This window comes from Mastomys coucha, unplaced genomic scaffold (assembly GCF_008632895.1).
Source record: "Mastomys coucha isolate ucsf_1 unplaced genomic scaffold, UCSF_Mcou_1 pScaffold14, whole genome shotgun sequence".
NCBI lineage: Eukaryota > Metazoa > Chordata > Mammalia > Rodentia > Muridae > Mastomys > Mastomys coucha.
This window is the reverse complement of record NW_022196896.1, coordinates 31,920,985-31,937,569: the sequence shown is the minus strand read 5'-3', so window position 1 is coordinate 31,937,569 and position 16,585 is coordinate 31,920,985. Positions and strand designations below refer to the sequence as shown.

Below are 16,585 nucleotides of genomic sequence, written 5' to 3'. Positions count from 1 at the left end.
GAGAGAGAGAGAGAGAGAGAGAGAGAGAGAGAGAGAGTCAAACGGGAAGAACAAAACTCAATTGGGAAATTTTCTACATTAGATTGACCTGTAGGTATGTCTGTTGGGGCATCTATTTGTTTAGTGATTGATGTGGGAAGGACCAACCTACTATGTGCAGACAAGGTAAACAAGCTGTAGAGAGGGAGGCAGTACAATACCTCCTTTAGTTCCAGCTCCAGGTTCCTGTTTTGAGTTCCTACTTTACTTTCTTTAGTGATGACTTGTAACCTATAAACCAAATAAACCTTTTTGTCTCCAAGTTGGTTTTGGTCAGTGTTTTATTATAGCAACAGAGAAGCAAACTAGGAGAGATTTCTTTGTCCATCCTCAATTTTGGTTAATGCTTTCTATATTCTGTGTTCTCCTCTACCAGCCTGTGCTCACACACACTTGGACATTTTATCTGGAATACTCCTCACCTTCTTTCTTTTCACTTGTGTTCTACTATCCTCTCTGATTATATTTTTACTTCAAAAATCATGGGTTCCATGTGGCTATTTTATACATTCTTCATTGTGATAAGCTCTCCTCCACCCCATGGTTTTTCCATCTCTCATCTTTCTGTCCTTGGTATTTCTCATCTCTATTGTTGCTGGTTCTTACATGCTTTATACAATATTGACCTGACTGCTTGATAAGATATACCGACTGGTACAACAGTGGCATGATGTTATGGAAATAACTAACCACTTTCTTCTTGGTTTTGAGATCTGCTCGAAGACAATGATGTTATTTCTGTAACAGTAAACTGGTTAAAAGACATGACTGTAAGACTGTAAGGTAGGGAATCAATTGTTGGTCTTATGTTAGATGGTCATACTGTCAAGTTCCCTTCTGACTATTAATGTTTATACCCATAGATATGTGTTGCTTTTGACTTTGGCCAGATAAACAATGCCACTTGTAACATTTATAAACAAAGAATGGTAATGATGATACAATTTTGAAAATGTAACAGGAGTTGCTGTAGAAATGGATTAGCTGTCAACTCAAGCAACCTTTGTTGATTTTTTCATCCAGTAACCATAAGCCATTTATCACCTTTTAAAACTTTCAATATTTTGAATATAGGAATATATTTGTACATGTTCATAATGCACTTAGCATGAACCAGGCATCATGACAGTCAATTTATGTTTATAAACCATTTGTTTAACTGATTTCTTCTTGAATTTACTCTTTACTGTATAAACAACGAAACAAAAAGTTATCCTGTTTATTGTGTCTTAGAATTTACTTTGTACCTAAACTTTAATGATACAGCAAATAGCTTTGTGGGCTTCAGCTATCTTGTCAACAAGAAAAAAAGCAAGTCAATAAACATTACTGTCTCTTCATCTCACTGTGATCATGCCTGAACCTTTAGACTTATCAGAGCTATTCATCACACAGAATCTGTTGTTTTTCCTCATTTCTTGTGTTTATATTTAGTGGATTAAGACTGAAGAACCTACTTACATACACATGTGTTTGTATATTTGTATGTATGTGTGTGTGAAACAGGCAGGGTGATTTGTGATCGGAGTTTCGACATGACCATGGTATGATGTCTTTTTTATAGAAAGGATGACTGGACAGAGCAGCCTCTTTATGCTGTAATGTCAGCCAGATTTCTGTAGTGTAAGAGCAGTAATGTAGTCACATGAAGGGATAGATATCATGCACAGTGTGTGTATGTACATATGTGTGTATGTGTGTTTGTATGCCATAACTCATAATTTATAGAGAAGCTGGGCTACAGCATAAGAATTATTGATCAGAATCTTCAGAAATCATTCTTATATAAAAGTACAGAGAAAAAGGAGGTATTAAGAGTGAATCAGTCATGGGAGCAAGACCCCAGAAGCCAGTGGGGATGGCTGAAAATTCTGCGAGTGGGGACAGAGCTGGGTTCACTGACCTAAGAGTCTCCAATAAGTTCGATTTATATGAATCAGACTTGCTCTGGATTGTCTGTCTTGAAGTTATTTTCAGATCAGTCTTCAAACTGAAGCAAGTAGCTCCCATTAGACTCTCATCCCTCCTACTTATTTATCCCTCCTCCCTGATCACACTGCAGGATGGTTGTTTGATTTGTGTCTTGTAACATAAAATTTTAATGTCTTCATCATAGGGCAGGCATCCCCTTGGTGCTCTTTATATTTTCTAGCTATGGTCCTGACAAACTCTCAAAAACCCTTGAATGGGGCTATTTATTATATATACATATATATCCACACACATATTATATGAAATTTCATAATATTGTTCATTCTGTTTCTGCACAGTTACTTTACCATTGTGTAACACAGCCTTTTTCTTAAAAGGTGAATTTTTCTTGCATTCTAACAAAAGTGCTTACAGGGATACCTTTCAAGAGAAAATTGATTCCTTCTTTTCCATCTTGTTATTGCCAAGCTTTTTTTAACAAGTTTGATACATTCTATGAATTTTCTCCTCCCTCACGTCTAGGAGAGTTCAGTTTTTCATCATTTGTACTTTAAAAAGTTAGCATGAAATTAAGCTGTCATGAAATCAAAGGACATTGACAGTTTCAGTCAACGGTGTATGAAGTGACTACATTGAATTCTGTCTTTCCTGAGTTGCAAACTAACATTTCTAATTGAATCGTTCATTTAACTAGTCAGATTTAAAGTCCAGTCATGAGGAAAATTTAATGTTAATTGTATTTAGTTCTCCTTAAAGGAAGAGTGAATATTTTGTGGCTCTCTTATTTTTCTGAAGTCAAAAGGATCTACCAGAAAAAAAATTAGCAGCTGTCAAAAATGAATGTTCTAGCAAAACATCTATTATTTATAACCATGGCAGGGAGCACTGCTTCATCTCTTCCATGAGTTATTTCAAGGTACCAGGAATGAAAGATAATGACAAATTGACAGGCAAACAATGCAATTAAAATATTCACCTGTTCAGTTGGCTAAATCCAATGAAATTTATTCTTTATTTTTATAAACCTGAATCTTAAAAGCTCATATTAACTTAAGTTACTTTTGTGAATTTCTTATTTGATGAGGATTAAATAAAGTACATTGCTATATAAAACTCTTTTAAAATATTGCATGGAATCTGTGACTTTGTATTTTCTGTAGAATCTTAAAAATTATGTCTTTAAAAATTGATCATGTGTATGTGAGGAAAGAAAATATTAGTAGTTTATTTTTTGGAAATATTTAGTAAAAATAGACAAATAAAATTGTGTTATAATATTACTACATTTATATGAAACTTATATTAACAATTTCCTAACCAGTGCTAATCTCATGATGCCCTTGGCATGAATTAGTGTGTAACACTGGAGAGTCAGCTTAAACCAAATTTTAAGTTCATTGTTAAGTGTTAAGACTTAAATTGCAACATCCTTCTCTTGTCATCCCTAGTCTCTGAAATAGTCTTCCTGTATTGGGACTAGATTCCATTCAATTGAGTTATTGGCCAAGGGGGGGGTCCCATGGAAATCTCCAAACAACCCAGGATGTTGATAAGACAGTGGGTTGCTCTCTGAAAACTGAGCACAGGTTCAAATTTCTGAGGACAGCTCTCACACAATTCATTAAACATGCAGAAGTCAAGCTGGTGCCTACCTGGAGCCTTTGCCCCTACATTCTAATGTCTTCGGTACAGGAAGGTACTCTGAAGATTATCAAAGGAAAACATAAACACCCATCCAGTCACAAAACCTTTGACATACAATGTGTCTACCCTGCAAGATATGCTAGCAACATTGACATAGAAATCCTGGGAGTGGCCTACCAATGTCTGCTTTGCCATCAGGCCCACTCAAGAATTAGAACCCATACCAGACACTGTTTGGGTGAACAAGAACCAGAGAATAGATATCCAAGATACCTAGTATAAAACCAAACACAACCAGTTTTTTTTAATGTATTAACAAAATGACTCCTAAAGATATTGTGCTATAACATAGATCATTGCCTTAGTCAGTGATCAATAGAGAATCTCCTCTGTGGAAGACTATAGACATCAACAGCCAGATATTAGATGAAGAAAGAGTCCTTGGAACACACAGCAGTAAATGGGATGTCTCCATCAAGTCTTTCCCCTCAGTCTAAGAGATTCCCGCAGAAGAGGAGGCTGCAATAGTGTAAGAATCAGAGGGGACAGAAGACACTAGGAAGATAAGGCCTCTCAAACAACTAAACAAGGCTCACAGGAACTCAGAAACTGAAACAGCAAGTACATGGCCTACAAGGGCCTACACCAGGTCCTCTGCATATATATTACAGCTTTCAGCTTACTATTTTTATGTGACTCTTGAGTGTGTGACTAGTGAATCTCTGACTCCTCTACCTTCTCTTAGGCCTCTTTTCCTTCTGTTGGTTGGCCTTGTCCAGCCTCAATTTAATGGTTTTTGTTTTATCCTTATTACATTTTATTTTGCTACATTTAGGTGTTGTCTCTTAGAGTTCTGTTCTTTCCTAATGGGAGATGAAAATGAAGTGGATCCAGATGGGAATGGAGGTAGGGAGGAACTGGGAGGAGTAGAGGGATGGAGAACTGCAATCAAGATATATTATAATAGAAAAGAATCTACTTTCAATAAAAAGGAAAAATTTAAAAAAATATTTTCAACGATAAACTAAAGATATCTTTTTTGCTCTTCTATTTATAAATTTCATATCCAACCTGACTTGACACATGTGTGTCTCATTTACCAGTTCCATGCCCCTGACTTACATACTGAACTTCTTGAAACTCAATTTATTTTAGTGAAAGAAAATTACTGTTGTTACTTAAAAACAGACTGCTTGTCTTCTTGGCTCTTAAATAAGTAAGAATACTCAAGGGAGAAAAATATAGTGGCCAGAGTCCATTGTCACCTGTGTTAAAGCCCCAAGGGCTAACATATATTAGAGTCTCACCATCCCTCCAAGGAATAGAGTAGCAGCAGTAATCAGCTAACATATCAATGGTTTGAAATTGTTTTTACTCTCCCAAAATAACCACAACATGTTTAATGGAAAAAAACAGAAATTAGTTGTTGCTAGTAGGTCACATTAAAGATGCACTCAGAGATGTCATATAAAAGCTAATAAGCTGGTCATGAAACTGGAAGATAATGATTAGTGATAGATATCAACATACCTAGCATTTCTATTTTATGACAATACAGTGCGCATATATGGAATAATATTATCATGCTCTTGCTTTCTATATATGAATCTCTTTAGTATCACTTGAACAAATCTTTTTCAAATATATTTCTCTGAGTGCTAAGTCTCTGTGAGATTGCTTTGGGGGCCTATGATCCTACTACTCTTCAAATTCTGTTCCAGAATTTTCATTTTCTTAATAATTTTAAAGTGATACTGCCTTACCTTGGAAGTTAGATATGGTTTTTTTTTTCATAAACTTACTTTGTGTTGATTGTTCTTCTGTCTCAGTTAAAGTAATATTAACATATATCAAAAAACAAATAGTCTCTCTGATTTGGTAACGTTCAAGTTTTGCATGTCTATGATTCTAAACTTTTGTCATTTGGGGAGCATTATTAAGAGGTGAATTTATATAGATAAATAACCATCACTTCATATTTTCTTGGGAAGATAATCTTATAGCCTCTAAAAGTTTATTTTCCTGTATTAATTCTAAGGTCCTAGAATATTAATTATATCTGTTGGCTGAATATTTTGAAAAATCAAGACAGAAAAAGGCAATCTCATTTTAATTTTTTCCAGGAATATCTTTTGTCAATGTACAGATAAAAAATTAGTATTTGGGCCTTTTTAAGAAAAAAAAAGATTTCTTTCTTGCCACTTTAAAAGAAATTCCACCTATATTATACAGAATAAATCAGTGCATAGAAATATAGCAATGGTCACATTTTAAAAGCCAGATAAAATTAATTAGATTGTGACAAAGTAGAAAACTTTCATAAAGGACAAAAGAATGGAATTCATCACTCAATCAGAGCAAAGTGATCCACCAGATATTTTCTACTTACTCCCAAGAAAGGAGTTCTAATGTCTTATTAAAAGTGGTGAGTGGAAACGGTTTCTCTATAAGCTGATCTAATTACAACCACTCAAGCAAAATACTCAGATCATATGGACATGAGACAAGTATGTACAAGTACTTGGTTCCATATTTATATATGTTTCTCTGTGTGTGTATGTGTGTGTATATGTATTTATGTATGTATGTATATGAAACATATAGGCCTGTATTAGTCAGGGTTCTCTAGAGTTACAGAACTTATGGTAGTCTCTATGTAGTAAAGGAATTTATTGATGACTTACAGTCTGTAGTCCAACTCCCAACAATCAAGTCCCAACAATGGTCGGCAGCAGCTGTGAATGGAAGTCCAAGGATTCAGCAGCTGCTCAGTCCCACAAGGCAAGCAGATGAAGCAGAGAGAGCCTTCCTTCTTCCAATGTCCTTATATAGGTCTCCAGCGAAAGGCATGACCCCGATTAAAGGTGTGTGCCACCATACCTTTAATCCCAGATGATATTGAACTCATAGATCTTACTATCTTAATCCTCTGGGATTCATAGCCACTATACCTCAAGATCTCCATGCTAAGATTCAGGTCGGAAACTTGTATCTCTCAGCCTCCAGATTAGGGCCAGGTGAACTTTCTAATTCTGTATTGTAGTTCATTTCAGATATAGTCAAGTTGACAACTAGGAATAGCCACTACAAGGCCCAAGTCAGTCAGTTCTGAGGCAAACATAGCATTAGACATTACACTGTCCCTGCTCCTACTGAACATGTGTGCCATAGCTTAAAACTTGTTGTTTAGGAGCCATTCGTTTGGTTTCAAAGTGAGGATGCGTTCACAGGTAGTCACTGTCATCACTTGCACATGTGCCAAAGTATAGCCACCTCTCCAAAGTGGATATGAAACCACTAAAAGGCATGAGATTGGGTGTGCCATTATTAAACACCTATAGCTGTCAAACACAGAGCCAACAGTCCACATGTAGTAACTCTTGTCCTTCTTACAAAAACCCAGTGTCACCTTTGTTGTCCTGACCTTTTGGTCACAAACATTTCACAGATTATTTACTTGGGATATGATAAAACACAACCCAAATTCTCTTTCTCCTATCCAAAAAATGGTGTCAGAGAAACAGCAAGCAGGAAGAAGAGAGCTATTGAGTTATTGGTGTTATCATTCCATGTCCTTTTGACTAGGTACTTATATCTCTCCCTTTCTATTACAGTCTTAACAAAACTTCCTTTTTTTCTTATATATCATACCAACATTCTATTCTTCCAACAGACTGCTTTAACTCTACCCTCTGTGCCCCAGCACTGTATGTTGATTTGGAAAACATGTCATTTGTTGAATAACACACACAGTGGCTTAAAGTCTGAATCTTTCCCTCAAATGATCTTATCTCCATTTGAACTTCAAAGATGGCATTTTAGGGAAATAATTAATAGTGATATAATTAGTAGGAAATAATTAGTAATTCTTATTGCCCTTACATTTTAGTTAGTACAGGTCAGAGGCAAATGAATCTGTCTCTGCTCTGACCTCAAGCAGTCTATGCCCTCTGCAGGGTCCCATGTGCCATTGTGCATACTCCTACCATCATCTGTTGAGATTTGGGTCAAAGACCCTTCTTCACCTATGAAGCATGGACGCTCTGTAGACCTTATCCTGAAGAGTGTTGGGCAAGCTCTGCCATGTTTACCTCCAATTTTGGATTTGATTTGTTTTCATGCATCTTTTTTATTGAAAATATTTTGTAGCATGTGGAAAATCAGTAAGATAATTAAGAGCATCCAGACATGTGTAGTAAAACTTCTTTGCACTTTGCATTATTTTATAATTATCTGATTAGATGAAGCATCCTAATATTCTCCCAGTTTCAGGTTCTTGTTTTCCACTTTCTTCTAAGTTCTTGTTGACCTGTTGAAGTTTCCTTAATGTATTAATAAGCCTCTTTATGTCTAATGCTGATATTGGTATCTCTGTCTCCTCTTTGTCATCACAGCCTCCCTGAATGTCTTCTTGATTAGCACTACTGGTTAAGTAACATGCTGTCTCTTAGAGAACCATTGTCAAATGACTCACTGTACCACACATTCTATTTTAAGTCAGGGTAGGCTGGGCATAGAGGGTAGAGTTAGGGCAGACTCTTGGAAGAATAGAACTTGGGGTTGCTATGCAACTCATGAGCATGTTCAGAGTTCTCAGATATTGTCCCACAATACATGTGAACAGAGACTAAGAGAATAGTATGCATTGTGACAGTGGTTTGCAATAAAAAGCAAAACAAAACAAAGCACAAAACAACACAGTTTTGACTTGCTTCTGATAAGGAAGAACATGATTGGTCTAATGTCCTTCTCTGAAATCAACAATAGCCAAAGAAACCCCAAAACATCTTAAATAGAGAAGGAACTAGCAAACCCTCCACAGAATATCCTTTGAGGACTGTCACCAAATATTCTGATCTTTGGGGCAAATGGAGAGAAAACACTGGGATCTTGTGAATAGTTCCAAGTTTTAAATGGATTGTGGCACCTGCTATTTCAATAAGCAAACAGGCCAAAGGAAACCAGGAGCATTCATGGAACACAGAAGAGGCACACTGTGCCTCTTTAACTGTCCCCACCAAAAGGCTCTTAGGGCAGAATGACATGTCTTATTAACTATCTGAAAGCTTATGTATAATGAAAAATGCTCTGGAGGCAAGCCAAGATGGAGGGGGGAAAAGGTGAGTACAGTTGTTTGCCACGTGCCAAAATTGCACAGGTATATAGCTAGCGCAATTGACACTATAGACTCTGCAGTAATATGCTCACCTTCAAGTGGATAACATGAGTCTCTTGAAAACAGAAATACAATCAGAGAATGGAACAGATGGCATGCATTGAGACATATTTGAAGAGGTGTACAAGCACTCCCATACACACATACACACACACACACATACACACACACACAAACACACTGACAACTAGATAGTAGGAAGGAAGAAAATAGGAAGGAAGGAAGAAGTGAGAAGAAGAGAGCCTTTACATCCTTTGCTCAATCTTCCACCAAGTGTTCCATATTCAACTTTAGTGAACAGCTCTTATGAGCTAGATGGAATGCTCCAAGTTTAATAGCAAGAAATGAGTAGAGGAGATTCCTATGGAAGCTCTGATAAATATTATTTGGGAAAAATAACTAGGAAAAAGCACAGCAAATAAAAAGTTCTTTTATTATAAAGACTCTTCCAGAAATTGAAAAATAAAATCTAAAAGACTATATAGCCAAGCGATGTTTAAGAAACAATTGTCCAGAATAATTCTTTACATTTAATTATTTGATTTAATTTTTAAAAATAATGTTTTAAAACATGTTACTTGGAGGTTCTCTTCTTAAATGATCACAGAGTCAAATCTGGCAATAATGTTACCATAGAAATAAAAGGCAAAGAAAAAATTAGAGCGCTGCTTTGGGGCAGAGCAGGCACACAGAAAATAAACGAGAATATACACAAGAAAGAACAATAAAAATAATTAATTCAGCAAACTGAATTTAACACAAAATCCAATGAGAAAAATATCTTAGAGATAAGGAAGTGAATTTGTGCATTCACAATATTTTTAGAGAAACCAAGAATGGAATTGACTGAGCACTACTCATTCCAAATCCCAATCCCTTCAATATTTAGGACACTTTTAGCTCCTGCATGAAGCCCTTCTGCAAAGAGGTGTACACAGGATTATATATCATGCATATAAATACTTAAAATATGTGTAAAATCACCTTCAGGCTATTGTGTATAAGTGTGTATATGAAGTCAATTATATTTAAACTTGGGCCTCATCCATAGAATACAAACTATTATAAAATATAAGCAAATATTTAAACATGTGATAAAAATCTAACCATTTCTTGTCTCAGATGTTTTGAATAAGAATGAATCAATCTACATCCATGTAAGGTTCATGAATTTGGAAATAACCAGCATTTCTGAAGACACGATGGGAGGAAGAAGTAGCCTTGATGATATTCAGCCTGACAGACCACAGCAACTCTCATGGCCAGGAAACAGAAGGAGTGTGGGTCGCAGGTGAATTATTGAGTTATAAGTGTTAGATAACAGTAAAAGTTCTAATCTGCTTTTAAGAATTTGGTCAATATAGAGATTGTAAAAGAAAATTATTGAAAATAAGACAAATGACAGCAAAACAAGAAATGGGGTGAAATGCTGGAAAGAAGTGGAGAATGGCAATGACCATGGGACAACTGAGAAGCAGAAGACGGTAGGTGCATCACGTAATGTAAAGAGCAATGTAAACACACACACACATAATTCTTAGAAGCATGGGAGTTCTTTTGTAGAAGCAGAAAGATAACTGTCCTCATATTATATGTTTCATAGTTGGATTAATTCAGTGCTGCTTTGTCTAGCAATCATCACAGAGAAAGTTCAGCAACATACCTAAGGTTATTGATTGACTTCAAAAGTGAAAAGTCATTATAAAGGATTATTATTAAAATTAACTTCCCAAGAGTCCCAGATATAATTATAAAATAATTCAGATCAGTATGATGAAAAATACACCTAGAAGTATACAAAACAAAATAAAGACTAGAAGAAGGATTGAGAAGACAGAGAGAGAGAGAGAGACAGGAGAGAGAGAAAGAGATGTTGCAACTGTAGTAGAGGGAGGGAAGTCCTAAATACAACCTAGCATTCATGTTATAAGATAAGCCTACAGGGTGACCATCAAATCATATTGTAACTACAAATTGAACCCCTGTAAAATAAACTTCGAAAGGCTGTACAGATGCAAACCTTCCATTTCCTGAGAGAGATACTGCTGTAAGAAAATGGCAGAGAAAAACTAAGAAGGTGTTTTGGTTGGGTTTCTAATACTGTGAAGAGACATCATGACCATGGCAAGTCTTATAAAGGAAAACACTTAACTGGGGCTGACTTGCAGTTTCAGAGGTTTGGTGCATTATTGTCACAACAATAAAGCATGGTGCCATACAGGCTGAGATGGTATAGAGAGTTGTATATTCTGATCATCATGTAGCAGAAAGAGACTGCCATACTGGTCCTGGCTTGTGTGTCTGAGACTTCAAAGCCCACCCACAGTAACACATTTTGTCCAGCAATGCCACACCTACCTAACAAGACCATGCCTCCTAACAGTGCCATTTCCTATGTGCCTATAAGGGTCATTTTCTTTCAAACAAAAACAAAAGGTAAATATATGTCAGGTGAAAGTAAATATCAAGTGGAAACTATGTTTCAACAAGATTGAAATAAAAGATCAATAAATTCTGCAAAGGCCATGAAGCAATGCTTTAAATAATGTGCATAAACCCTGAGACTGTGTTCTTTACACTAAACAACTAAATATTTAAAAATGAAAATGGCAGAAAGAATAAAAAATGGCTTAATAAGAAAATATTAATTAATAGTTAACTCTGTTCTTACATGTACACTTAAAAAGCTGAAAATAAATAGAGCTGTAAATCAATGTGCTAAAATTATTTAGGTTGATCACACACACACAGACATGTGCACACACACACACACATGAATGAGTGCGTGTGCACAGCTTTATACACTGAAATCATAGTAATAACTTCCTTTTGAGTTACCATTTAATTTTAACATGACAAGTGTGTATAGGCCTCATGAGTTAATCTTCACTGACAACTATACCTGATTTATAATTATCCTTAGAATAAGATTCTAGGCACATCTGTGAAGCTATTTCTTAAGAGAAGAAACAGAGGAAGAAAAACCTACCATTCTATAGATTGGGGTTCCAGATTGTGCAGATGTAACATGAGCAGCTACATCACATCTCAGGATGCCACAACTGAAGTCATTATAGCTCTATGCCTTTCCTGCCGTGATGGGGTAAACTCCTTAAACCGTGAGCCAAAAAGAAGGCCTTTCTTCTTTAATATTGTTCTGTTGGCTATTTTGTCACAGAAATAAGAAAAACTAATAAATGAACAGCACAGGGGGGGAAATAATAAGGCAAGAATTATGAATCAGTAATATTAAACTAAACATTGAGGCATAGGATCACTTGTTTGATACTGTGTTCTTAAAGCTTTACATTCCAGAAAAGGAACTGACTTTCTGGCCAGATTCTTAGTGCTGGCTTCAGCCCTTCACAATCACAAGTCTAGAACCATGTTCTGGATCATGTAAACAGGGAGCTGGTGTTTCATTACCGTAGATTAAACACTCTGATTCATGTTTGCAGCCTTAAACTTAAAGTGTGTGCTCCAACCTCTGTTACTCTGCAGAACACAGCTGGTGTTGCCTCCAAACCTGAATCTCACTTAACAGTACAGCCTAGGTGCCTCCTTGTGATGTTAATGTTTTCCTTTTTGTCACATCATGGGAAGGGCCAGTGTTCTCTCATCATAAAACTGAAAAGCTCTAGACCCCAGGGCTGAAAGCCCATCTATCTTCCCATAGCCACAGTATGAGTCTCCCTAATCCAGAAATGTATGGCAACAAAAGCATTTTTGTAATATTTCATATATGTATCTTGAGGTTGAGTCCCAAGTCTCAATTTAAAGTTACATGTGACTTATACATGTAATCTAAAAATAATTTCATAAAATGTCTCAGAGATTTACTTTATATCTGTACATATGTATAGCTATAGATATATATGTATGTATATCTGTGTATGTGTCTGTGTGTGGGTGTGTTCATGTGAGTGCAGATGCTTGTGGGGGTCAGAGGTCTCTGATTCCCCTGGAGCTGGAGTCATAAGACGTTGTCAGCCATTCAACCTTGGTGCTGGGAATCAAACTTAGGTCTTGCCAGAAAGCATTATGAGTCATCTTTCTAGGTTCTCTATACACCACATTTAATTGGCCATATTTTCACTGAGACTTAGGTGTGGAATTTCTACCCTCAGCATCATGTTGGAATTCTGGCTCTTTTTAGATATTGCTATTAAGTGTAAATTGATACCACCACAGAAGGAAGAAATTTTAGGAAAGTGTATCCTGGGGGCACAGTGTTTAAGAGGGTTCTATTAGACTTGCTGAAATCAGGATGTCCATGAAGTACCTGAGTGTGTGTGTGTGTGTGTGTGTGTGTGTGTGTGTGTGTGTGTGTGTGTGTGAATTACTAGCTCTGAAGTTCAGAAAAGAGCATTGGCAGATACTGATAAGCTTCACCATATGGTGGTCCTTAAAGCTATGGTTCTGCAATAAAATGCCATAAGCAGTAGCAGGTAGAAAACAGATGGAGATGAGAGACATTGGGCACATAGTCATTTGAAATCAAAGATCGTGATAAACCAGTAAAATGTAGAAGTGTCAGTTAAGGCTCTGGGAAAATCTTGGGTTTTGGTGTGTTGGGTCTCTTTAGGTAATAAGACCTGACAGAAATGTATCTATTAATGGTCTCAACTAAAGTTGTCTAGCTAGGATGGTAGAAAGCCTGGGAAATAACATGAAAGAATACAAGTCAGAGACAGCAAATGTGGTTTGAAAGTGAAATATACACATATCAGCTCAGGCGTTTCTACATTTGGTTCTGTTTTAGACTGTTGTACATCTTGCAGAGTTAGATAGACTCTTGGTCACTAGGGGTGGGCCTTGAAGTTTCATAGCCTGGCCTACTTCCCTGCCCAATCTCTACTTCCTGTTCCTTTAAGATTTGAAGAGGCGAGTGGCCTCAACTCCTACCACTGTGGACCTATCTTTCACATCTCCTGCCATCCACCTGATCTTGTATAACTAACTATATTCAGCTACTTTTGGTCTGATATCCAGCCACAAGGAACATAACAAATATCATGGGTAACTCTGGAATTTGGTAGTTCAGAAGGAAGACAAATTAATATGAACAATAAAGCAAAATAGGATCAAGGGGATTAATTGTTGAAATCAGGAGAAATAATATATTTATATTTATGGGGGAGAAGAATAGAGGGAAGAATTGCTGGCATAACAGAGACGTGGATAATTATTATGATCATGTTCAGGCAACAAGGACAGGGATGGAGGCACAGCATCAAGCAGGTATGAGCATGGCACAAGAGGGCAATGTTATAAGAACTCCTCTTAGTGAGATGGGTAATACAATCCATTAACTCAAAAAGAGGCTTCCCAGAGAAAGAGAATGTGTGATATAGAAGTGGAAATAAGTTTGTGCATTCATCAGGCGGACATAAGGCATCCATAGGAGTAAGTGGTCCTGGGCCAAAAGAATCCTGACCATTTTTCAACTAAGGTAGCTAATGGTGGGTGTATGGGAATATGGTTTAACTTAGACATTATGACTAAGGGACAAGAGACACAAAGGAAATGAAGGTGCTTGCAAGGCAATAATCTTACTGCCTGGCTGTGGATAGAAGTAAATGTGTACTGGGAGAGAGGTAAGAGCACAAGAAGGCATTTATACTAGCTGAGCTTGGAATCTTGTGTCTCTGGGCACTTTTAAGAGCTTAGGCTTTATACAGATACACTTCAGCTAATGATGTGGTCATCTCAGAGGTCCATCAAGAATTTGAAATGCCTTAGTACACATGGCCCATGAAGCACCTTAGCTTAGAAACAAGATGTTTTGTACTCTTGGCTGTTTCCTCTTCTATCTAGGAGCATGGGTGATGTTCATTTCTTAGTAGTGTCAAAGAAAGAAAGGGAAACAAGGAAGTAAGGATCATTTCTTTTAACACTTATAGTTCTAATGTAGACAGCAGATAGAGTTCTCAGGTTTCATTAGACTTTCCTATCAGTCTTGGGATAAACTCCTAATAAGTCATAAAGACACAGAAAGCTCCTCTGAGGGGGTTTAGAAGAAGGAACGCAGTGGCTGCTGACTAAAGATGTTGAGTTCTTTGCAATGAACAGCAATTTTCATCCACATAGCTTCCACTCTCTCTTATTTGAAAGCAAGAATACTTTGTCTCCCTTATATAGTGTTTTCTTTATTCCCTATTAGGGAATAATAAATGTTCTAGTTATATCATTCAATAGCTACATAGGGAGTTGTATATTTAATTGTTTCTTAAAATTAGCCTGACTTCCATTTTTAGGAATAATATCCACCTTTAAACTAAGAGGGCCTAGGATTTGTTTTTAGAATTAATCTTTTTTTATAACAAATCTATATGGATGCTAGCTATCACCTAGCATGTGGCAATTAGATGAAATCAGTGTGACAAGTTGTCAAAATTGGTGGTATGTGACACTATTCCTGGAGAGATGTGAGCAAACATATGCTCACTCCAAATAGGGAACTGACTACAGACCAAATTACAGAAACCACCCAAATCCAGCTGGGTGAGCCAATGAGTTTTATTGGGGTTACTTACAGGAATATGGGGGAGGAGTTTTCTACTTACAGGAGTAGAAATGACTCAAAGACAGTTGCACAGCCAAAGCCCACCCCAGCATGAGTGACAGGTCACAGAAGCTGGGAATCTGGAGCACACTGCACAGCCTGTAGGCAGCTCATGGGTTGGATACTTTTCTTTCCACATGGTCCAGTTCATCTGAGTCTCTTCTAGGAGGCCCAGCTGGTCTCTGCTTTTCCCAAGAAGTTGGCCTGGTCTGTGAATCTTCTTTGCAGCTCGGCTCATATGAAAGTGACTGCTAGCAAACTTGACTGTTTACATTATTCTTAGGGAAGATGGGACAGTTCTAGGTTCTAATGAATCAGGTCAGTTTCAGGACTTCCTAAAGCTTTTTGATGTTGTTTACTCTGTCTTAAGGAATTTCTCTGTAGTGTTTTCTTCCCTTAGATCATTCAGGTGTTTCATTTCCCTGCAAACATCCTGTTTTATGAAGTTTCCCTTCAGAATATAAGGTTTTGATACCAGATTAAACTAATTACATGACAGTTGGCAATGTTGGTATATCCCAATGGCTACATGTTTTTACAATTGTTTTATTCAGCCATTTAGACACATTTCAAGCAGTAGCCAGAGAAAAATATACTGCCCAGGATGATTATTATTGTGAGATGTTAATAATCTCTATATTTTACTGGAATGTTGGCCTGAATACTTTCACTTTTTAACTTACATTTTATTTCTAAGGGGATGGAGCTCTGCTAAAGTATACAGTGTTCTAAAAGAGCCTCTGCTGTAGGACTCACAGGTCAGTTGCTGTATATTATTTTGAGTAAATGACACTCAATACATTAAAACACAGGAGTTCTCTGGGTTCTTCACAGTGTAATGTAAACTTTCTTATTGAGTGATGCTAAGTTAATTGACCACAGAGCTATGTAGATACAACTTACCAATTCATATGCACATAATGTGTATAAATTATGAGTCAAGTGATGCACGACACATGATAATCTGAGACACTGACATACATTTTTAAATTGAGAGTCAGTGTAATAGATGCCCTTGCATTCTCTTGAAACATGATAGTAGAAGAAGGAAAAGGACCATAGACTCCTTCCTGGAAAAATAGTTTGATATTAATATGTAACAATATTTATGTAGTTACATTTTTACCAAAGTTAGTAAGCATTTAGTAGATACATTATGAGAATACTTTGAAGGCAATGTTGCCTTGCAAATTAAATTGTAGTGACAATAACATCTTTGGGGAGATGAC

The 16,585-nt window shown here is 36.7% G+C and overlaps 1 long non-coding RNA gene across 1 annotated transcript in view; it reads left to right on the top strand.

Annotated features, from left to right (window-relative positions):
* Positions 1-10,063, top strand: part of LOC116089024 — a 43,001-nt gene extending 32,938 nt beyond the window's left edge. Inside the window, exon 5 of the long non-coding RNA XR_004118110.1 lies at positions 9,914-10,063. This is a non-coding gene — a long non-coding RNA (uncharacterized LOC116089024). The remainder of the gene's footprint in view (positions 1-9,913) is intronic.
* The last annotated feature ends 6,522 nt before the right edge of the window (positions 10,064-16,585 follow it).